Raw genomic sequence first — 20816 nt, 5'->3', positions numbered from 1 at the left:
AAAACTTATTTTGTTGGATTGCGAATCCTAGGAAAACCTATTTCACACAACCTGGCACGTCTTTTAATGCTTCATACTTAGCAAAAACAAGTGCCTGTGGCGTTTATTCGTGAATTTGACCGGGAAATTTGCAGTAAAGTTTCTGAAAACGGTATAAAAGCGCTTAACTTGCCCACAATGCAAGTAAGGTGGAACCTCAGACTAGGAAGACTTTAATGTGACTGATATCGTCAAAAGCGAATGACTGAGATTCTGCTAACTATAATATATACTGTATTGTATCCGTACATTTTGACGAAGAAACTCGAAAATGGCCCTGTGGGTTGAAAATGGCTGGCTATGTTTGAAAACAATAATGAAGGAGAATTTTAGAATGCGACCTGGTCTCTAATAGCATGTTCTGCCTCAAATTAACAGCGACTGCAACACCATCCAACATGGACAAAGTTTTGATTCCTACTGGTGCACAGTTTGGCTTTTTATAACATTATAGTCTAACTTTGCGCCATCCGAGTATAATGGATCTGCATTCTTGAGAAATGTTCGGTCCTCTTTACTAGTAAAGTGTGGAATAAAAAAATTATTTCGTAAATTTAAACTAGAATTGTGTGTGGGCTTGCAATTGAATTGCTTCCTTAGGCAATATCGCCTCTTTCATGCGACTGGATTCGTGATTTCCTTTCAGTGTGGTCACTGTTCGTATTAACTGATGGGAGGTCATTTTGTTATCAGAAGTGGTTTCTGACGTTCCCCAAGGTAATGCTATAAACCCTCTGCTGTCCCTTATCTGCATAAACGATTCAAAAGACAATGTGAGCAGTCGTCTTAGGTTGTTTGCAGATGATGCTGTAGTTTATCATCTAGTAAAGTCCTCAGAAGATCAAAACCAATTTCAAAACGATTTGGATATCAGTAAGTTGCTAAAACTGACGATTTACCCTAAATAATGGAACGGGTGACGTTATCTACATTAATGCTAGAAGGAATCCGTTTAACTTCAGTTACACAGTAAATCAGTTATACATAAAAGGCCATAAATTCGACTAAATAGGTAGAAATTACGAACAAGTTAAATTGGAAAGAACCCATAGAAAATCTTGTGGGAGAGGCCAACCAAAGACTGCGTTTCAGTAGCAGAACACTTAGAAGATGCGGCAGACCTACTAAAGAGACTGCCTACAGTAAGCTTCTCCGTCCTCTTTTGAAGTACTGCTGCCCGGTGTGGGATCCTTATCACAATGAATTAACGGAGTACATCGAGAAAGTTCAAAGAAGGGCTACACGTTTTGTATTACCAAGAAATAGGGGAGAGAGTGTCTCAGACACGAGACAAGATTTCGGGTGGAAATCGTTAAAACAAAGGCGTTTCTCGTTGCTGCGCGATGTTCTCACGAAATTTGAATCACCCACTGCCGCCTCCTAATGCGAAAATACTTCGTTGACGCTGACCTACGTAGAGAGAAACGATCATCATGAGAACTGAATAATAGAGAATTAGCGTGAAGGTGTTTAGATGAACCCTCTGCCAGGTACTTCTCTGTGATTTGCAGAGTAGCCATGAAGGTGCAATGGAGATGTAGACGGGTATTGCTACAAGTAGAGGGCCAGAATCGAAGAAGCTTCTTTGCTTAAGACTGATTGAATACGATCCGAAGCTAATTGTGAACAAAATTCCTACCTCTCCTCCTCATACAGTCTTCCCGACTTCATTAATCAGGCACTGCTTACACCAGTACAGTGATTTCACTGCGGTACGCAAGAGGGTTTTGGCTTTGTGACGGGCAGAGACTGCTAGCTGTTAGCCCCCTTCTTTTTGTATGGGGTGGCGCCGACAAGCTGCCAGTCCCGGCGGGGCTGGGGTGCAGCGGCAAAGAGCCGGCTGTTGCGTACTATTGTTTGTTTTTCCCATGGCCCGGAGGGCTGTTCTCTCAATGGAACAGGCGCCAGGTCTCTCTCTCTCTCTCTCTCTCTCTCTCTCTCTCTCTCGCTCTTCCCCCTCGCTCTTTTTCTACGTCACGCTCACACACACACACACACAAGTCGACGTCAGGCGTCAGGTACTTCGAGCCAGCGATGGTCGTCATTCAGGACTACGCTTCGCGAAAGACTGTCCAGTCAGGTGAATGGTTGATTGTCAAGCATGACTACGTCAGATTTACCCTGCTTTTCTGTGGGCATGAAGTGGAAGAATCTGATGATGGTACACTCTGACACGATAAGATTCATTTGTGCAGGCCGTAGTAGCCGAGAGGTTCTAGGCGCTTCAGTCTGGAACCGTTCGACCGCTACGGTGGCAGGTTCGAATCCTGCCTCGGGCATGGATGTGTGTGATGTCCTTAGGTCCGTTAGGTTTAAGCAGTTCTAAGTTATAGGGGACTGATGACCTCAGATGTTAAGTCCCATAGTGCTCAGAGCCAGCCAGCCAGCCTACATTTGTTCATATGTAATGTGTGTCAAATTTCTATTGTTTCTTTCACCTTGAAAGGGTACAGTACTGCCCGACATTGAAAATAGGTACAACATTCTTCGTTATTCTTGTCAGAACATCATATATTTTGTAATAATAACTCAATTTCAGTTAATACACCGAAGCCGGATACCAGTTTAGGAAAGAATGATAATTTATTTATTTAATTGATCACATGTGTACTCCCACAAAATAAATCCCTACATTCAATTTGGTGAGATCTGTGAAATGAATGAATGTATGGTCGTCTGCTAACCGCAGATAGTGAATGTGCAATATATGATCATCTTCGAGACGGTCCTTTGGTCACCTTTGGTGGAACCAAAGAGATTAAATTTACTGGGCTTTGAGCGCCTGAAATGTGGCTGACCAATGAGTAGCATGGTCTTCCCCCACCTCGACGGAGGTGCTAGGTGACCTGAAGAACAGCCATGTTTCAGCACTCTGGCGCTGGATCTTGTGTTGGTAAGACCTGTCTTAGGTGTGCTCCGTAAAGACAAAAGAGTGGACAAAGTGGTATGCATGTGAAATACTTAAGAGTAGTTTGGAATATGTATTTCTCTATTTCAGGAACTTTTGGGGGGAGAATTAAATGACAGGCAGGTAATATTAAGGGAATCGTAGTAATCAACGGAAGTGACGAACGATCACTGTGATACCACGTGTAGTACTAAGTTGAAATACCTGCGAGTTCTAGTACTAAGCTGAAATACTTCCGAGTGCTAAAGTTAGGCTGAATTACTGGCGTGTGTACTATAAGTTGGAAATATTTAAGACATGGCGTGTGCAGGACTGGAAATTAGAGACGAGTACTTCCACGTGGTGAGTACTGTGTGAGTCTCAATCTGTGTATAAGACAAAGGATAAAGAGAAGTGCTCATCCAAGGTATCAGTTGAGGACTCACGTGTGTGACGAATCTTAGTATTACTTTGCGTGTTATGTTTCCGTGTGACGCCGGATTCAAACTCTAATACACTGAGAGAGAAGCAGGGTGAGTCAGCCGTCTATCCAGCAACGCCACTTGGCTTGCAATGCACAGGAAGACGTGCATATATCCTCCAGAGTTCGTAGTAGGAAAAAACAATTTCAAAGTGGGGCAGTGTCATGTGGAACTGGGATGAATACTAATTGAAGTGGGAAAAACGAAAGTGAAGTGATTCTAATGTTGTGACTATTCTTTGTGGTGTATGTTGCCAGTGTGTTGTATTTCATGTAATTTAAGTTTGTGTGGTTTGCATGGGAGAGTAGCAAGATAGGTTCAGAGGCAGTGGGTTATGCGTGTTCCTTTTTGTACCGCTCGGTCTGGAGGAAATTTTCGTGATGATGGGTGTGAGAGTCGAAGTGTGAGATATAGCAAAAGATCCATCATCCTATCCGGAAAGTGCACTGTAGCGTTAGATAATTAAGAGACCACAAGATAGAGAATCACCAATGTAAAGCCATGCCCACTGGACGGCTTTTCTCATGTGTAATTGTTGCATAAAATGTAATGGTGTGTTTAGGTTATCTTTGAATCATAATAGAATTTATCGGAGTAAAAAAGATAGTGAAAAGAAAAAGATTGGTGGCCTTGTTCTTCTAATAGTGTGTAGTCATGATATCCAGAATTTATAATGTGTGCGCCATTCATATTCAGTGCGATGGCCACGTGTTGGTCAAAGCCGCTGGACAAGAAAGAAAATGTGGTAATACAAGAGCGTAGTCAACAATCAGAGTTGTGTAAATTACTAATAGTCAGAGTGCGTTATCCGTTTCCGTTGCGTAATATTTAGACGGGATAATAGTTTGTAGCTTAATTGTGAGTATTAGAGCTCATAATCAGTCATTGATGTTACTCGATAAATAAAAATAAATCCATTCGCTTGGGAGACCACTCATCTTGCAGGCCCGACTGCTTGATGCCACAGTATGAGCAAGGCATGTGTGTGCCTCTCAACCTCTTATATCCGTTTTCGTGTTTGGTCAACGACACATGGTTCCTCTACTCATTTGAATTCGAAACAACAGTTTGTGCTATCTTCCTCGAATTGCTCGTGACACGTATCCAGTTTTAATTTAGAAGTTAAAGGACTATAATAAGAGCTAAAAATGCACAATGCCTCTAGTAACAAAATCTCTTTTGATTATCAGATAACAATCCGCAGACGTGCAAATTCAAGTTTTTGAATGAAAGGAAAGGTAGAAAACTCGACAAGAAATCCGAAGAACGTCAAATGCATTCGCACTTGCGAATGCAATCAACCATCAGCTGTACAAGGGAAAAACGACAATGAAAATATGTGCCGACCGGGACTCGAACCCGGATTTCCCACTTTATGCGAACGGTCGCCATAATCGCTTTGTGTATCCGTGCACGACCCACGGCCACACCCATAGGTCGTCGTTCCCTCGTCACAATCTGTACCCGTACACACATCATGTAATTCCCGTACAGGGGAGGACATTTCAATTGGAAGTCGTTGTCTGGTAACTGCTGATAAGTAAAATACTACAGTGCCTGTGTTGTCAACAAGAACGGCGCAATGTTTCGTCGGAATCTTCTTAACAACATAGACACTGCAGTATCCTAAATCGAAGAAGTTTTGATTTCACAGCAAGTGAGTAGACGGATCAAAGCCATCTGACCACATACTTTGTTATCATAATGGCATCAAAATCAAGGATGACACAGAGACGGCAGAAATACTTAACATCATGTATCAGAACATGTGGTGCGTGTGAAACGTCCCCTTAGAAAAATTATCAATGACTGTGCTTAAACTGACACACAATATTTTTTAGCGCAACGCAATCTGACTTTCAATAATCCCTACAAAAGCATGGCCCTGACTAACATTAACCTATACCTTTCACAAATCACTTACCTCACAAAAATCTTCGTTACTCGAACTACTGCAATACAGCGAGCGCCACTACTGCCAGCTAAATAAAAGATTCTAACTACTGAAGGCACTAACTACTGATAGGCATAGTTAGCAAATGAAAGATTTTGATAGAGAATAAACAATGTATTTACCTTAATAGTGTTCAAAAGTCATAATATATATAGCAGTTCATGACATCCATTCTTAAAACTCTACTGTTTCTGATGGACACACGTCCAGATCATCTGCTCTCAAAAATCCGCCATCTCACTTCCCCACATCCACCACTGCTGGCGGCTCACCTCCAACTGCGCAACGCTACGCGCTGTTAACATCCAGCTGCCCAACGCTACAATAGCCAACAACAATGCAAACCAGCCACAGACTGCACACATCACAGCCAGTGATTTTCATACAGAGCGTTACCAATAAGAAAAACCTATACAGCCTACTTACACGTGGTAGAAATTTTCTCAGTGACAAATCTAAAGTATTCAATGAGAAAAATTTACGTGTGCAACAATAAGAAAGCAGTGGGAATGTATTCACATCTGTTGGACAAATGTTATGAAAATAAACACTCCAAAACGACGTTTGACGACGATTAAACTGTAAAAAACACACCACCTGTCATAAAGAAAGTGTGTAAACGGTCTGAGGATGAATCACAACGATTCGAATCCGGTAACGGTACCCTTCGAATAAAGGATCTGAAGGTAAATTTGTGGCTGGTTGCTCTCCTAACACCATCAACATTTGTTCTCAAACAACAGCCACGGTCTCCATCATGTCATCATATGACAAAACTGCATTACTTAACATCTTCGTCCTAAATTGTTTCACTCAGGATGATCGCACTGTGGTTCCATCGTTAAATAGTCACACGAACCTCCGAATGATGGGTAAAGAAAGAAGTGACTATGGGATAGAAAAGCGAATGAAACTGCTGAACAGAGAAAAAGCCGCTGGGCCTGACGAGTACCAATACGATTCTGCGCATAATATGCGGAAGAAATTGCTCCTCTTCCAGGAGCCTTGTACCCAAGGTCGCTGGATCAGCGAGGCGTTCGTAAGGGTGCGTAAAGAGTGCGGGTCATTCCTGTTTTCAAGAAGGGTCGCCGAGCAGGCGCACGAAACTGTAACCCCGCATCTCTGCCATCGATCATTTGTAGAATTTTGGAACAGGATGGAATCAACATGGTCTCCGAACACAACCTTCATGTGAAACCTAGCTCCCTCTGTTCGGTCACCAGACACAAAAAGTATGAGTAGTGGATGCCGGCGTTCCATACAAATCTGACCTTCCTCCTAATGAACAAAAAACGTACACAGGGAATAACAGACCAGCGTTGTGATCCGACCGCAGATTTTGTGGCACACAGAACACGGCATGTCGGAGAACACCAAGGGAGTGTTATACGAGGAGCGTTCAATAAGTAACGTAACACTTTTTTTGGCCAATTTCTGTTTAATGGAATGCGGAATTTTTTGTGGAACATCATGCAACATTCCCGCTACAGCCGCTATAGTTTCAGAAAGTTCCGATACGTGGCAGCGTTATACAGGGCTATTACAAATGATTGAAGCGATTTCATAAATTCACTGTAGCTCCATTCATTGACATATGGTCACGACACACTACAGATACGTAGAAAAACTCATAAAGTTTTGTTCGGCTGAAGCCGCACTTCAGGTTTCTGCCGCCAGAGCGCTCGAGAGCGCAGTGAGACAAAATGGCGACAGGAGCCGAGAAAGCGTATGTCGTGCTAGAAATGCACTCACATCAGTCAGTCATAACAGTGCAACGACACTTCAGGACGAAGTTCAACAAAGATCCACCGACTGCTAACTCCATTCGGCGATGGTATGCGCAGTTTAAAGCTTCTGCATGCCTCTGTAAAGGGAAATCAACGGGTCGGCCTGCAGTGAGCGAAGAAACGGTTGAACGCGTGCGGGCAAGCTTCACGCGTAGCCCGCGGAAGTCGACGAATAAAGCAAGCAGGGAGCTATTTTCATCTTTCAACAGGATGGTGCTCCACCGCACTTCCATCATGATGTTCGGTATTTCTTAAACAGGAGATTGGAAAACCGATGGATCGGCCGTGGTGGAGATCATGATCAGCAATTCATGTCATGGCCTCCACGCTCTCCCGACTTAACCCCATGCGATTTATTTCTGTGGGGTTATGTGAAAGATTCAGTGTTTAAACCTCCTCTACCAAGAAACGTGCCAGAACTGCGAGGTCGCATCAACGATGCTTTCGAACTCATCGGTGGGGACATGCTGCGCCGAGTGTGGGAGGAACTTGATTATTGGCTTGATGTCTGCCCAATCACTAAAGGGGCACATATCGAACATTTGTGAATGCCTAAAGAAACTTTTTGAGTTTTTGTACGTGTGTGCAAAGCATTGTGAAAATATCTCAAATAATAAAGTTATTGTAGAGCTGTGAAATCGCTTCAATCATTTGTAATAACCCTGTAAGTAGCATTCAAAATAGCATCTGTAACGGAGGTGCATTCCAAGCAGAGACCACTCATTAAATTTCTTCTGGCGGAAAACCAGAGATTCACAGTAGATGTTCATAGGCGTTTGCAGGGTGACTACGGTAACCTGGCAATGAACAAAAGCACGGTGAGTCATTGGGCGAGGCGTCACTCATCATCGCAAGAACGTCGCGCTAACCTGTACGATCTCCCGCTTGCTGGCCTGCCGCTGTGACTCCCGCAGTGCAGCGCTAAGTGATTGACGCACCACACAATCAAGTACCTCGCTGCTCAGCTGGACGTGCCCGTTGGTAGTGCTGACACACGCCTCCACTAGTTGGGATACTCAAACGTGTGTGACCGCTGGGTTCCTCTCCACCTAACAGAACACCGTAAACAGCAACGAAGGACTATCTAATACTTTTTTCATAATGCGAGGCCACAGTCATAATATATATCTTTAAAGTCAGTACCGCCATTAGACTTGTTTATTTGCAGTGTTAGTTACATTTACACTTACACAATCATGATTTCGGCTTCAAAGCGCCATTATCAACTGTTTTAAGTGTTATACAGTGCCTAAGATGGCATACTGTTGTATTTAAAATACACTATTAGACACTTTGTCTAAGGGTCGACATTTCCGGTAAAGCCTACTGCTTTGTTTCATCACTGAGTATATCATCTAGACTCATGTTAGACAAATTAAAATACCTGATTATGGCACTCTGAAGCCCAAATCATGACTGTATACGTGTAAATGTAACACTGCAAATAAACAACAGTGTAATGGCGGTACTGACTTTAAAGAAGGACTATTTTTGTGGAATTACGTACGCTTCACGAGGTTGAACGTGACAATTTTTTGCCGGACATTCTCAGAGGCTCTGATTTCGAGTAGCAGGGTGGTATCTTGCGAGCATATAGACCATCCCGGTAAGATGGTGTAAGGCCGTCACACTGAAGGGAGATTATGTTCAAAAATAGGGTTCTGTAGCCAAAAGCGTGAGGAATAATACAATGTACTGGAACCCTGAATAAGATCAATCTGATTTCAGAAAAACAGTGTTGCATTATTCATTGACGCACCTCGTAGAACCACTGCTACACCCAATACACAGGGTGATTCAGCTGCCTCTACCAACTGGTTTTATGCAACACACAACACCTTCAAATACCACATCCATGAGTTTCATATTCTCTCGCTCGCTGCGTGCACTCTGTTAGTTGAGCGGTGGCGACACCTACAACGTGCTGACATGAGGAAAGTTTCCAACCGATTTCTCATACAAAAACAGCAGTTGACCGGCATTGCCTGGTGAAACGTTGTTGTGATGCCTCGTGTAAGGAGAAATGCGTACCATCACGTTTCCGAATTTGATAAAGGTCGGATTGTAGCCTATCGCGATTGCGGTTTATCGTATCGCGACATTGCTGCTCGCGTTGGTCGAGATCCTATGACTGTTAGCAGAATATGGAATCGGTAGGTTCAAGAGGGTAATACGGAACGCCGTGCTGGATCCCAACAGCCTCGTATCGCTAGCAGTCGAGGTGACAGGAATCTTATCCGCATGGCTGTAACGTAGCATGCAGCCACGACTCGATCCCTGAGTCAACAGATGGGGACGTTTGCAAGACAACAACCATCGGCACGAACAGTTCGACGACGTTTGCAGCAGCATGGACTATCAGCTCGGAGACCATGGCTGCGGTTACCCTTGACGCTGCATCCCAGACAGGAGCGCCTGCGATGGTATACTCAACGACGAACCTGGCTGCACGAATAGCAAAACGTCATTTTTTCGGATGAATCCAGGTTCTGTTTACAGCATCATGATGGTCGCATCCGTGTTTGGTGTCATCGCGGTGAACGCACATTGCTTACACGTCGCGGTCACCTCTTGTTCGCATTGACGGTACTTTGAACAGTGGCCGTTACATTTCAGATGTGTTACCCTTAATTCGATTCCTGCAAAACCCTACATTTCAGCAGGATAATGCACGACCGCATGTAGCAGGTCCTGTACAGGTCTCTCTGGATACTGAAAATGTTGGACTGCTGCCCTGGCCAGCACATTCTCCGGATCTCTCACCAATTGAAAACATTTGGTCAATGGTGGCCGAGCAACTGGCTCGTTACAATACGCCAGTCACTACTCTTGATGATCTGTGGTATCATGTTGATGCTGCAAGCTCTGTTTGACTCAATGCCCAGGCGAATCAAGGCCGTTATTACGGCCAGAAGTGGTTGTTCTGAGTACTGATTTCTCAGAATCTATGCCTCCTAATTGCGTAAAAATGTAATTACATGTCAGTTATAGTATAATATATTTGTCCAATGAATACCCGTTTATCATCTGCGTTTCTTCATGGTGTAGCAATTTTAATGGCCAGTAGTGTATATTTTACTCTGGGATACGTTTTCTCTGGAGGCCGTAGTCATGGGATTGTTCAAGAAAAACGCACGAAAGTGACCTTCAAACGAATTTTTCTTGAATAGCTTAAAAACCGTAGCCCCCAGCGAAAACGTACCCCACAACAAAATTTAACTACATTACGTTTCCTGCAAAAATTTCGTGTTTATTTTTTTCTGTAAGTCTAATAGTTTGCACACAGCGAACGAGAGAATATGCAAAGCTCGCGCTTTGTTTTTGAATGTGCTACAGGTTGCATAATACCTATCAGCAGGAGCCGCTGAGTCACCCTCTAAATAAATCACCTAGTTGATAAAACGGAAGTTCCACGAGGCTTCTCGTGGATCATACTGTTGAAAACAGAGAAGACGCAACGACAGATAATTGTAGCGTAATACAAGAAGACATTTAAAACATCGAAGTTTCATGCTGCCATTTGCAATTGAGCCTCAACATTTCTAAATGCAACGTACTGTGCAGAAATAGGCAGAGAGACCCATCATTATATGATTGCACGATTTCAAAACAACGACTGAAAGCAGTCACGTACGTAAATTATCTAGGGAAATGGGTACTGAGCTACTTAAAGTGGAACGATACTGAGCTATTTAAAGTGGAACGACCACACCAAAGTAATTGCAAGGAAGGTAGATGTCAGACTGAGATTGATTGGAAGAATCCTCAGAAAATGTTGTCCAGCCACAAAGCAGGTAACTTACAACACCTTGGACCAGTACTTAAATATTATTTGTTAGTCTAGGATCCGTACCCGATAGGTCTGACAGAGGAAACAGAGAAGATCCAAAGAAGAGCAGCGCGTTTTGTTACATGTTCATTTAACAAGCGTGAAATCGTCATTGAGATGCTCAGCCAGCAATGGCAGATGCTGCATTAGAGTCTTTCTGCAAAACGTTCTGGTTTACAGTTAAAGTTCCGAGTCGCACGTTCCTACAGAGTCAACTAACGTATTGCATCCTCCTACGCATACTTGCAGAAAGACTTTCGAGGTGAAACTAGAGAGATTCGACTTCACATGGAAGCTTGTAGAACGAAGAGTGTACCACCAGTTCTTAGTTAACTTTTATAACGTACTAGCGATCCTCTTCTGCTTTGCATGGGCAGTACCCAGTGTCTACTGATGGACGACTTATCTGGTATAGCGAAAATATATTGTATACATAAACGTCATGAATCTGTCTACCTGTTAGTGAAAGCCGTATCAACAACCCTGCAGCAGCTCTTGAAATTAGCCTTCACATACAGACAGAAAAAAGGCGTCAGGGACTTTAATTTACAATAGGTATAGATGACTAACATTTTGAGCCAACTTAGAAGCTGTACGTAAATAAAAATACGGCGTAGTCCATAGGTACGGAACCGCCCACCTAAAATTAAGCTAGGTGGGGAAACAGAAATTTAACGTCAAGTAAAATGAGATTAAAACATGGGAGAAACCTGTGAGGCTGCGATACCAACTTGGCGGGCATCTTGGATGCCGCCATATTGGATGCTACTCTGAAATTTTTAGTAGAACGGGGGCATTCAGCTTTGCAACAGCTGTGTGACGGCAATTTCCGACAACATTTTAATCCTAGATTTTTAACGTTCTGCCACTGTAAGATGGTAGACCACAGGAAAAGGAGTGAGCGTTTTCCACGGAAAGACGACGTAAGTTCTCTGAGATGCAGAAATAGTGCGACACAGATCAACGGCGGATTTTGCAACGTTATCAGCCATTTGATACGCGTTGCACGATGACAGCGTCCTCTATACATTTCCATGCGCTACGGTGTACCCATTCTCGCTGTTCCTGCATGTTTTGTAATTTTGTCTGCCCATCCTTCGTTAGATCGTCGTCTCAGCTCTTTCTGGTCTCTTGAAATCCAAAGAACAGCTTCCTCAACCCTTCTATCATCCAGTCACCTGGCTACATCTTCCATCCAAATGCATTTTCGTTTTAAATGCACCCATACTTACCTTCTCCATTCCAGTATATTCCCTGATCTGTTTATAGGTTTTCCTGCCCGTCCTACGAATTTTTAACATGTATCTGTCTACTGTTCACCAAGAACCTGTCAGGTGAATCGTTTATTACTGAAAGACGATAACTCTTTAAAAATTTCCATTGTAGATTTTGTCGGTTTCGTTTTCTTGAGATGTGTTGCATCGATCGGCGTTAAAACGGGACGCTGTCATTGCGTTGACTCATGTAGAGAGCGCATTCAATCCTGCAGTTGTATCTAATAGGGGACAACTGCAGAAGTGGCTATGTTTTAGAAATAAACATATGGCAAGCATGCAATCATGCCGAACAAGTTGGTTATTTTTGTTGTAAACTATGATTAGCTGTTCCATAGATAATATTAAGATGAGCAGCTCAGAGTTTGATGTTTCAAATAATGATGAAAGAGCAAGAAAACAAATGAAAGGTAAGCTTTCACTCCATACTATGCTATGGTTTTTAATTTTTAGATACCCAGTTTGAAGACTGATGAAAGCAAATTGTATTGTTATCATAAGGGCCACGGTATGAAAAGCCCTAATAAAATGTGCACCCATCCATACAATTACATTGACATCTTTGACCCCAAAAACATAAAACTCTACTCGTTCATCAGTGCATGGTGCCGCCAAAATCGCAATCACACTGTTATTGGATTGTTATTGTTCTTAACACACAGTGCCAAATTTGAAACAATCTACTACTATTTCCCCATTAGAGAACACTCTAATCTACCTTTGACGGCGACTTTGGTGCCATCGAAAGAACACTGCGAATGTGTGACTGGCTGTTTACTCAGCATTAACAGAGTCGCTTATCACCGAATCCTGCTCCCTTGGTCACTTCAAAGTCTATGCAGCAAAAACTAGCGAAACAGAGTACTGTAAAATACGGTGCATCCTATTACACACAAAGGTCTTCATCTCAGCTAAAAGAGGCACAAGAAAAGCCGACAAAGTATAATTTTTCTCTCGCAGTTTTTGTACGACGAGTATAGCTCAGAAAAGAAAGGGTACGTAATTGCTACGCCCCACATCCGACAATACGAAGACCATACCTCTTAATTACTGACAGCCAGGATGCATTTTCCAAACAAGAACACGGGGCTTCCTCAGAAAGAAGCATGTGATTGGTAAGTTCTAAACAACAAGAAGACATATGATATTCAGAAATTACTGAAATTAATTACAGATCCACAGTACCAAATTTTTATAATCAGCTGAAGAGTGGGGCTAATAGGTATGTGGATGAAGAGAGCTGAAAAGTGTCAAGGGCCAATCGTCTTTCATAACATGTTCTGTTTTCGTTTTTGTAAACTTAAGATAGATTTTTAAACAATTGGCCAGTTACATTTTTTAACATGTTTTGTATTCGTTTCTGTGTGAACGTAGAGTAGTTCTGTGAACACTTGGAATTATACAGTTAATATTAAACTTTTCTGTGTTTTACATTTAAAAGCATTGAGAAAAAGTAAGTTATTTGGCTGCCATTTAAATGTACTTTATAACATGTTCATGTACGGTAATAACGCATTTTTCTGTGTAATACTACCCTCAAAACCAACGTATTTATTTTTTATTACATCTGTTGCGCTCGAAATACTGTCTTTCATTAATTATAAGTTCTACCTTTCATGTAATTTAAATAAGTGCCTTAGAATACATTTGCTTCCCCTTATAGAGCTACAAAAGGGAGAACTTCTGTGATAAAAATCATCATAGCAACTACAAATATTTTTCAAAAAAGGTGATACTATCGTTACACATTACATAAAATTAATTTTCTCATGGAGTCGTGAGTTGTCCCCTTTTAGAACTAAGCGATTCGTTTGTAATCTTAATACTAGTATTATAAATTTACAGATTACACATTAAAGTGAAAGATAATTTACACGACCAGTTGGTACTGCACAATCTAATTTACTGTAGTAAAATGCAAATATTTGGTGCCACAATACACTCACTCCATAAATAGTGCCATAGGGCCCTGAGATGGTCTTGTATACATAAGCGGGGCAAGGGTGAACCTAAGTGAGGTCAGTCAGCCGCCAGAGTGATTTTGAACTGATCATCGTGTTTTTCGAATTGTCATTTTAAACATTCCGATGTATTTTTGAACGACAGAACACTATCCAGTGCTGACTGAAGCGAAGCACTTCATATACGATATGTACGTTATAGAAGGAAAATAATCAGAAACGCAACACAGGTGCCTAGAGTGACTGAGAACTGATTAATGTGACTACTCATCCGAAGACAGCAACCCCTGACTGTGAACACTTACTGTGAACTTCCGCGAGATGTAACAAAGCCAGACTTATGACGATGATAGTTTAGAAAATAGGATATATTCCTGTGTTAAAAATATAGTTCGGATTGTTGTTATTCTGATTGATTATAACATTTACGTAGCATTTACGGTCAATAATTTACAAAATACCTGCTATTTTTATGTCATTACAGCTTAAAAATCGTTAAATATCAGGATGTAGTCAAGTGATCGAAAGCACTCTATTACTGGCTGATGATCTGGTGACGTCACAGACTAGAAGTAAGACGAAGCTATACGTGTGTTGTAGGAGCGTTAGCCGAAGTTACAAGTTTTTACGTACTTTTTCGGCAAACGTTTTAGCTATTTACTGAAGGAAAACGCAATTAAAACTTATAAGTGATAATACAAAGGAATTTTGCGAACGGTGATACCGGAAGCCTTGCGAAAGTTGATGCGTTTATGCTCCACCCATTTAGAATGGCGATATGTGCAACGACGGACATTCTCTTCCCTGCTCCCTGCAACGTCATTAAACTCGCTGAAAAATAAGGAAGTGTACCACTTTTGCAAATGGGTACATATGTTAGAACTAGATTGTCGGCTGTCAGTCATGAGCTGCGACCCATGTCACAGTAAAACAATTACGAAAACTTACGAGCTGATTTCCTTTCTACAAGAAACTCAGCAGAGCTATTGCATCTAGCGGGCGTTTGATAGCTTAACGGACGGCGGCACGGTAGATCAGCGTGTTCTGCCAGAGGGTTAGCTGTCCTCTGTAATGAAAAAACTAACTGAACGGATCAACGATGAACTTGAACGGACGTCATGGGACGTCCGCCCCGAATAAATGTAACAAAAAAGATGAGAAAAAACGGATAGTGCATCCGAGTGCAGATCAAGAGGTCACAGGTTCAAATCCTGGAAGGGTCATATATATTTAAAAGTTTTACACGAAACATGAAAACAGCGTTGGCAGGAACTGATTGTAGCAGTTGTTTCGACTGTGGGATGTATTACATAGAGCTTCACATTAGTATTCGTCTGAGAAATCGACAGCAGAGAGTAAGTGCATTTATTTTTCGAACAAACAATTACTTTTTTTGAAAGCATTGTTAATAGTGTAGATATAACCGTACACCCACAGTACGAGGAGATTTGGGACGACGAGGCCATACGGAGAGACATAAGCGTTTGCTACATGCAGCTGGCACAAACGTAAGGGTTGTGATTTTTGTGAGTGTAAAGTAACAATAGCGTCTGAAGCAGACTTACTACATCTTTGTGTAAGAAGATGAAAATGCAAAAGTTTAAACAGTAAGGATCCTAGCTGTATAGTACCAAGATAAAAACATTCTTTCTAATAAAGAGTGTGTAGTCAGATTAACTAGGAAATAACTTTGTGAACGTTACGTGTGCGAACACCAACTGCAAACGTAAGTGCATGTAAACAGCAAGGAAAACACAAGAATATTCCGTTTCTGATCGGTGCGGTGATTCCATTTTGATATTAGAGGACTGTCGAGCCGTTTTAAAAATAACTTAAAATGTGTTTCGGTTAGACTCGAACCAGCGATCTATGGATATAATCTTATAAAATTCGACGGTCTCCCGCTTTAACAACTGAGGTACCGAAAAATTCAGGTGTAGGTGTAGGTGGGTTAAACGATAATTTTCACTAGGAGTTTAATTTCGCTGACTAACGCTATCCTTCGTTGTAACAGTGGTAGAGCATATCTGCGAGGTAAATTAATGTTAACTTCAAAGTGCAATACATTTTTGATTAAGTTGGTGAACCAGTCCGTTGACATTGTGGTAATTTGCCGGTACAGTGCAAGCTGTTTTACGTATCTTCTCATTCCCTGCAACACTCACAAACAAGTTTTCATGAGTGTTAATACATGTATTTGTATTCTATGGTACTACACAACATTTGTAACACATTTTCCGAAATACAGATTCCAAAAGAGGACGGCACTGTGAGTTAGCATTATGACGGGAGTAGCAAGCTAACCAGTGACGTCACAGCCATCACATGACTCGAATGAAGCGTTTTAGAGGGTTTTCAAATTATTTGAATTTCATTTCGATTTTTATAAAAGAATACTGAAATTAAAGAGGAAAAAACATGTTAGGTGCATAAAATGACATAATTGATCATTTATGACAATTTCCAGAAGTCAGTCAAATATCCTATAGCATACAACGAGTGCAGAATTAAAGGTTTACTTACCCTTTACAATGGTTCTGAAAAATATAAATTTGTATTCTTCAGAAGGAAAATAGACCTGTTGAAGAAATTTGTGCAAAATGGTTACAAATGTCAAACAGAGAGGGAACAAATTCGCTGTACAAAAATTACAAATTTTTCAGAAAAGTACACTTACTCTCAGAAGCACACATTGCAAACAATGGATGTTGGAGCTAAAAGTCCCTTGTCTAGTACAATATGGATGTCAACCACAAATGCATAACTGAAATTAGTAGTGCAATACCTTAGGGCACTGGCGTAAAAAATGTAAAATAAGACACGTGTGACATTGAATCCATCAGACATTTAGCACACATACACGGCTAGTGACATACGCCGATTGGCTTGGTGTACAGTCACCAGCGATAGGTAAACTATACAGTAAGTAGCGCTTACTGCGTGAAGGAATATGAGCGTGGCCGCACTGAGCTGCAAATAACTAATTAGCAGGTAAAATGGTTAACAGCTAGAACTAAGACAGAATAATACTAATGAAAATAGTAAAAAGTGTGAGGGTGGACATTAAGATCGTACGGCATATAAAGAGCAGGCAGGCTCAGATGAACTGTGTTAGTTGGCTCTAAGCACTATGGGATTTAACATCTGAGGTCATCAGTCCCCTAGACTTGAAGTGCTTAAACCTAACTAACCTAAGGACATCACACACATCCATGCCCGAGGCAGGATTCGAACCTGCGACTGTAGCAGCAGCGCGGTTCCCGACTGAAGCGCCTACAACCGCTCGGCCACTGCGGCCGGCACTGTGTTAATTGTTTGCACGTAAGTGCATAAAGCAGCACGAGAGGTACTTATTTTTTCATACAGCGTCCGATTGGCTGTTACCAAGTAACACTATCTAAAATATATAGGCTTCGTACAACATTTTAACATAGCGTAAAAAGGCGTAAATCCTTAGAGCCTTATTAAGCTGCAGTTAACTAATGTGAAAGAGCAGTTTCTTATGAAAAGGAGGGAATGTAACAGATTAAAATAGGCAGGATGTGGGGGAATTAAAACCTATAAGTAACATACCAGGAAAAGTAAACGTGAATGGTAAAGCATGCTACGTAAACGAAGTAAATTCGGATGGAAGTACCATTGTGAGGAAAGCAAACCAAAATACGAGTAAACTGTTAGAATAGTAAATTAAACAAATCTGCGTATAGCTGCACTGATCAGCACATACATATCTCGAAACAACTCGATTCTTAGAAAAGATGTAAGCAGATTGAAATACGATGCCAAATGGGGGAAAGGGGAGAGGTGAACCAAGGGGGAACATGAAATATGAAGCAGCAGCGAAAATAGCTACGAATGAGAATATTATGTTATTTGAAATTACAAACTGAAAGTAGGATTCATAACTGGAAAAATTACCGTACTTTCATCTGCTTATGTCTTCCTTTGTCGTTTTTTTTAAATACACTCTTCCCCACGAATGCTAATAAAGCGTTTCGCTCTTAAATTTTGCTACGCGGACACGTAACTCAATTTCACGTTCTAGTTCTCTCACGCTCTATTCAGATAAAAACCGAATGATCAGGAAAACACTTCCTCTCTATTACACAGCGTCGTGGTGCATTATAAAATATTAAGAAGGCGAGAAACTTTAATACTGATTCTCAGAAGCCAGTTTCTGGTGGTCAGAAGTACACTTGTCTTATTCTTTCAACAGTTACATAATGTTTAACCTGGTATCGTTTACCTACCATCAACAGCCAGTCGCACTCCGTATGAAAAAATAAGAAACACGAAAGTAAACAACATAAAATTAAAATATTACGTACAAGTCAGGTGTCTTTACAATTTTATGGAAAAGTTGAGAAATAACTTTCAGTCCGAAAGTGGCTCAAGAGCCAACAGATGCACATAAAGTACAGCAGTCACAAAAGCAACTGGAGACGATTATTACAATATGGCGAAACATCAAGACATAAAGGAATTAAGACATTAGGTGACAGGGGGTACTGATTTTTATCAATAGGGCAAGTTCAAAATTTGTGGCTAACTGTGATTCGAACCAGGGTCTTCGGTTTACTAGGCGGCTGCACTGACCACTGTGCCGGCTGGATACAGTGGTCACCATCACCGTACGTACTACCCTAGAATGCCTCCTATCAGAGCCACATTCTCAACTGGTACAACACACTACTCTGTTTGGTTTGATTTCGTAGAGTGGACCAAATAGCGACGTCATTGGTCGCATCGGTTTAGCGAAAAATGGGGAAGGAAGTCGGCCGTGCCCTTTCAAAGGAACCATGCCGGCATTTTCCTGAAGCGATTAAGGGAAATCAGGGAAAATATATATATATATATATATATATATATATATATATATATATATATATATATATACACTCCTGGAAATGGAAAAAAGAACACATTGACACCGGTGTGTAAGACCCACCATACTTGCTCCGGACACTGCGAGAGGGCTGTACAAGCAATGATCACACGCACGGCACAGCGGACACACCAGGAACCGCGGTGTTGGCCGTCGAATGGCGCTAGCTGCGCAGCATTTGTGCACCGCCGCCGTCAGTGTCAGCCAGTCTGCCGTGGCATACGGAGCTCCATCGCAGTCTTTAACACTGGTAGCATGCCGCGACAGCGTGGACGTGAACCGTATGTGCAGTTGACGGACTTTGAGCGAGGGCGTATAGTGGGCATGCGGGAGGCCGGGTGGACGTACCGCCGAATTGCTCAACACGTGGGGCGTGAGGTCTCCACAGTACATCGATGTTGTCGCCAGTGGTCGGCGGAAGGTGCACGTGCCCGTCGACCTGGGACCGGACCGCAGCGACGCACGGATGCACGCCAAGACCGTAGGATCCTACGCAGTGCCGTAGGGGACCGCACCGCCACTTCCCAGCAAATTAGGGACACTGTTGCTCCTGGGGTATCGGCGAGGACCATTCGCAACCGTCTCCATGAAGCTGGGCTACGGTCCCGCACACCGTTAGGCCGTCTTCCGCTCACGCCCCAACATCGTGCAGCCCGCCTCCAGTGGTGTCGCGACAGGCGTGAATGGAGGGACGAATGGAGACGTGTCGTCTTCAGCGATGAGAGTCGCTTCTGCCTTGGTGCCAATGATGGTCGTATGCGTGTTTGGCGCCGTGCAGGTGAGCGCCACAATCGGGACTGCATACGACCGAGGCACACAGGGCCAACACGCGGCATCATGGTGTGGGGAGCGATCTCCTACACTGGCCGTACACCACTGGTGATCGTCGAGGGGACACTGAATAGTGCACGGTACATCCAAACCGTCATCGAACCCATCGTTCTACCATTCCTAGACCGGCAAGGGAACTTGCTGTTCCAACAGGACAATGCACGTCCGCATGTATCCCGTGCCACCCAACGTGCTCTAGAAGGTCTAAGTCAACTACCCTGGCCAGCAAGATCTCCGGATCTGTCCCCCATTGAGCATGTTTGGGACTGGATGAAGCGTCGTCTCACGCGGTCTGCACGTCCAGCACCAACGCTGGTCCAACTGAGGTGCCAGGTGGAAATGGCATGGCAAGCCGTTCCACAGGACTACATCCAGCATCTCTACGATCGTCTCCATGGGAGAATAACAGCCTGCATTGCTGCGAAAGGTGGATATACACTGTACTAGTGCCGACATTGTGCATGCTCTGTTGCCTGTGTCTATGTGCCTGTGGTTCTGTCAGTGTGATCATGTGATGTATCTGACCCCAGGAATGTGTTAATAAAGTTTCCCCTTCCTGGGACAATGAATTCACGGTGTTCTTATTTCAATTTCCAGGAGTGTATATATATATATATGTATATATATATATATATGTATATGGTGTCTCTTCTTTCAGGCATGTTCGAAGGAGCAGACACCATTTTGGCCCTGCAGCCAGTATGAATCAAGACGCAAAGGAAATAAAGACATTAGCTGCCAGTGGGCACTGATTTATATCAGGGAGACAAGCTGAAAATTTGTGTCAGGTTGGGACTCGAACCCAGGTCTCTCGCTTACGAGACAGTTACGCTATCTACAACGCCATCCGGGTACCGTGGTCACCATAACCGCACGAACCACACCTA

This window comes from Schistocerca serialis, chromosome 4 (assembly GCF_023864345.2).
Source record: "Schistocerca serialis cubense isolate TAMUIC-IGC-003099 chromosome 4, iqSchSeri2.2, whole genome shotgun sequence".
NCBI classification, from domain to species: domain Eukaryota; kingdom Metazoa; phylum Arthropoda; class Insecta; order Orthoptera; family Acrididae; genus Schistocerca; species Schistocerca serialis.
Note: the sequence above shows the minus strand (reverse complement) of the source record.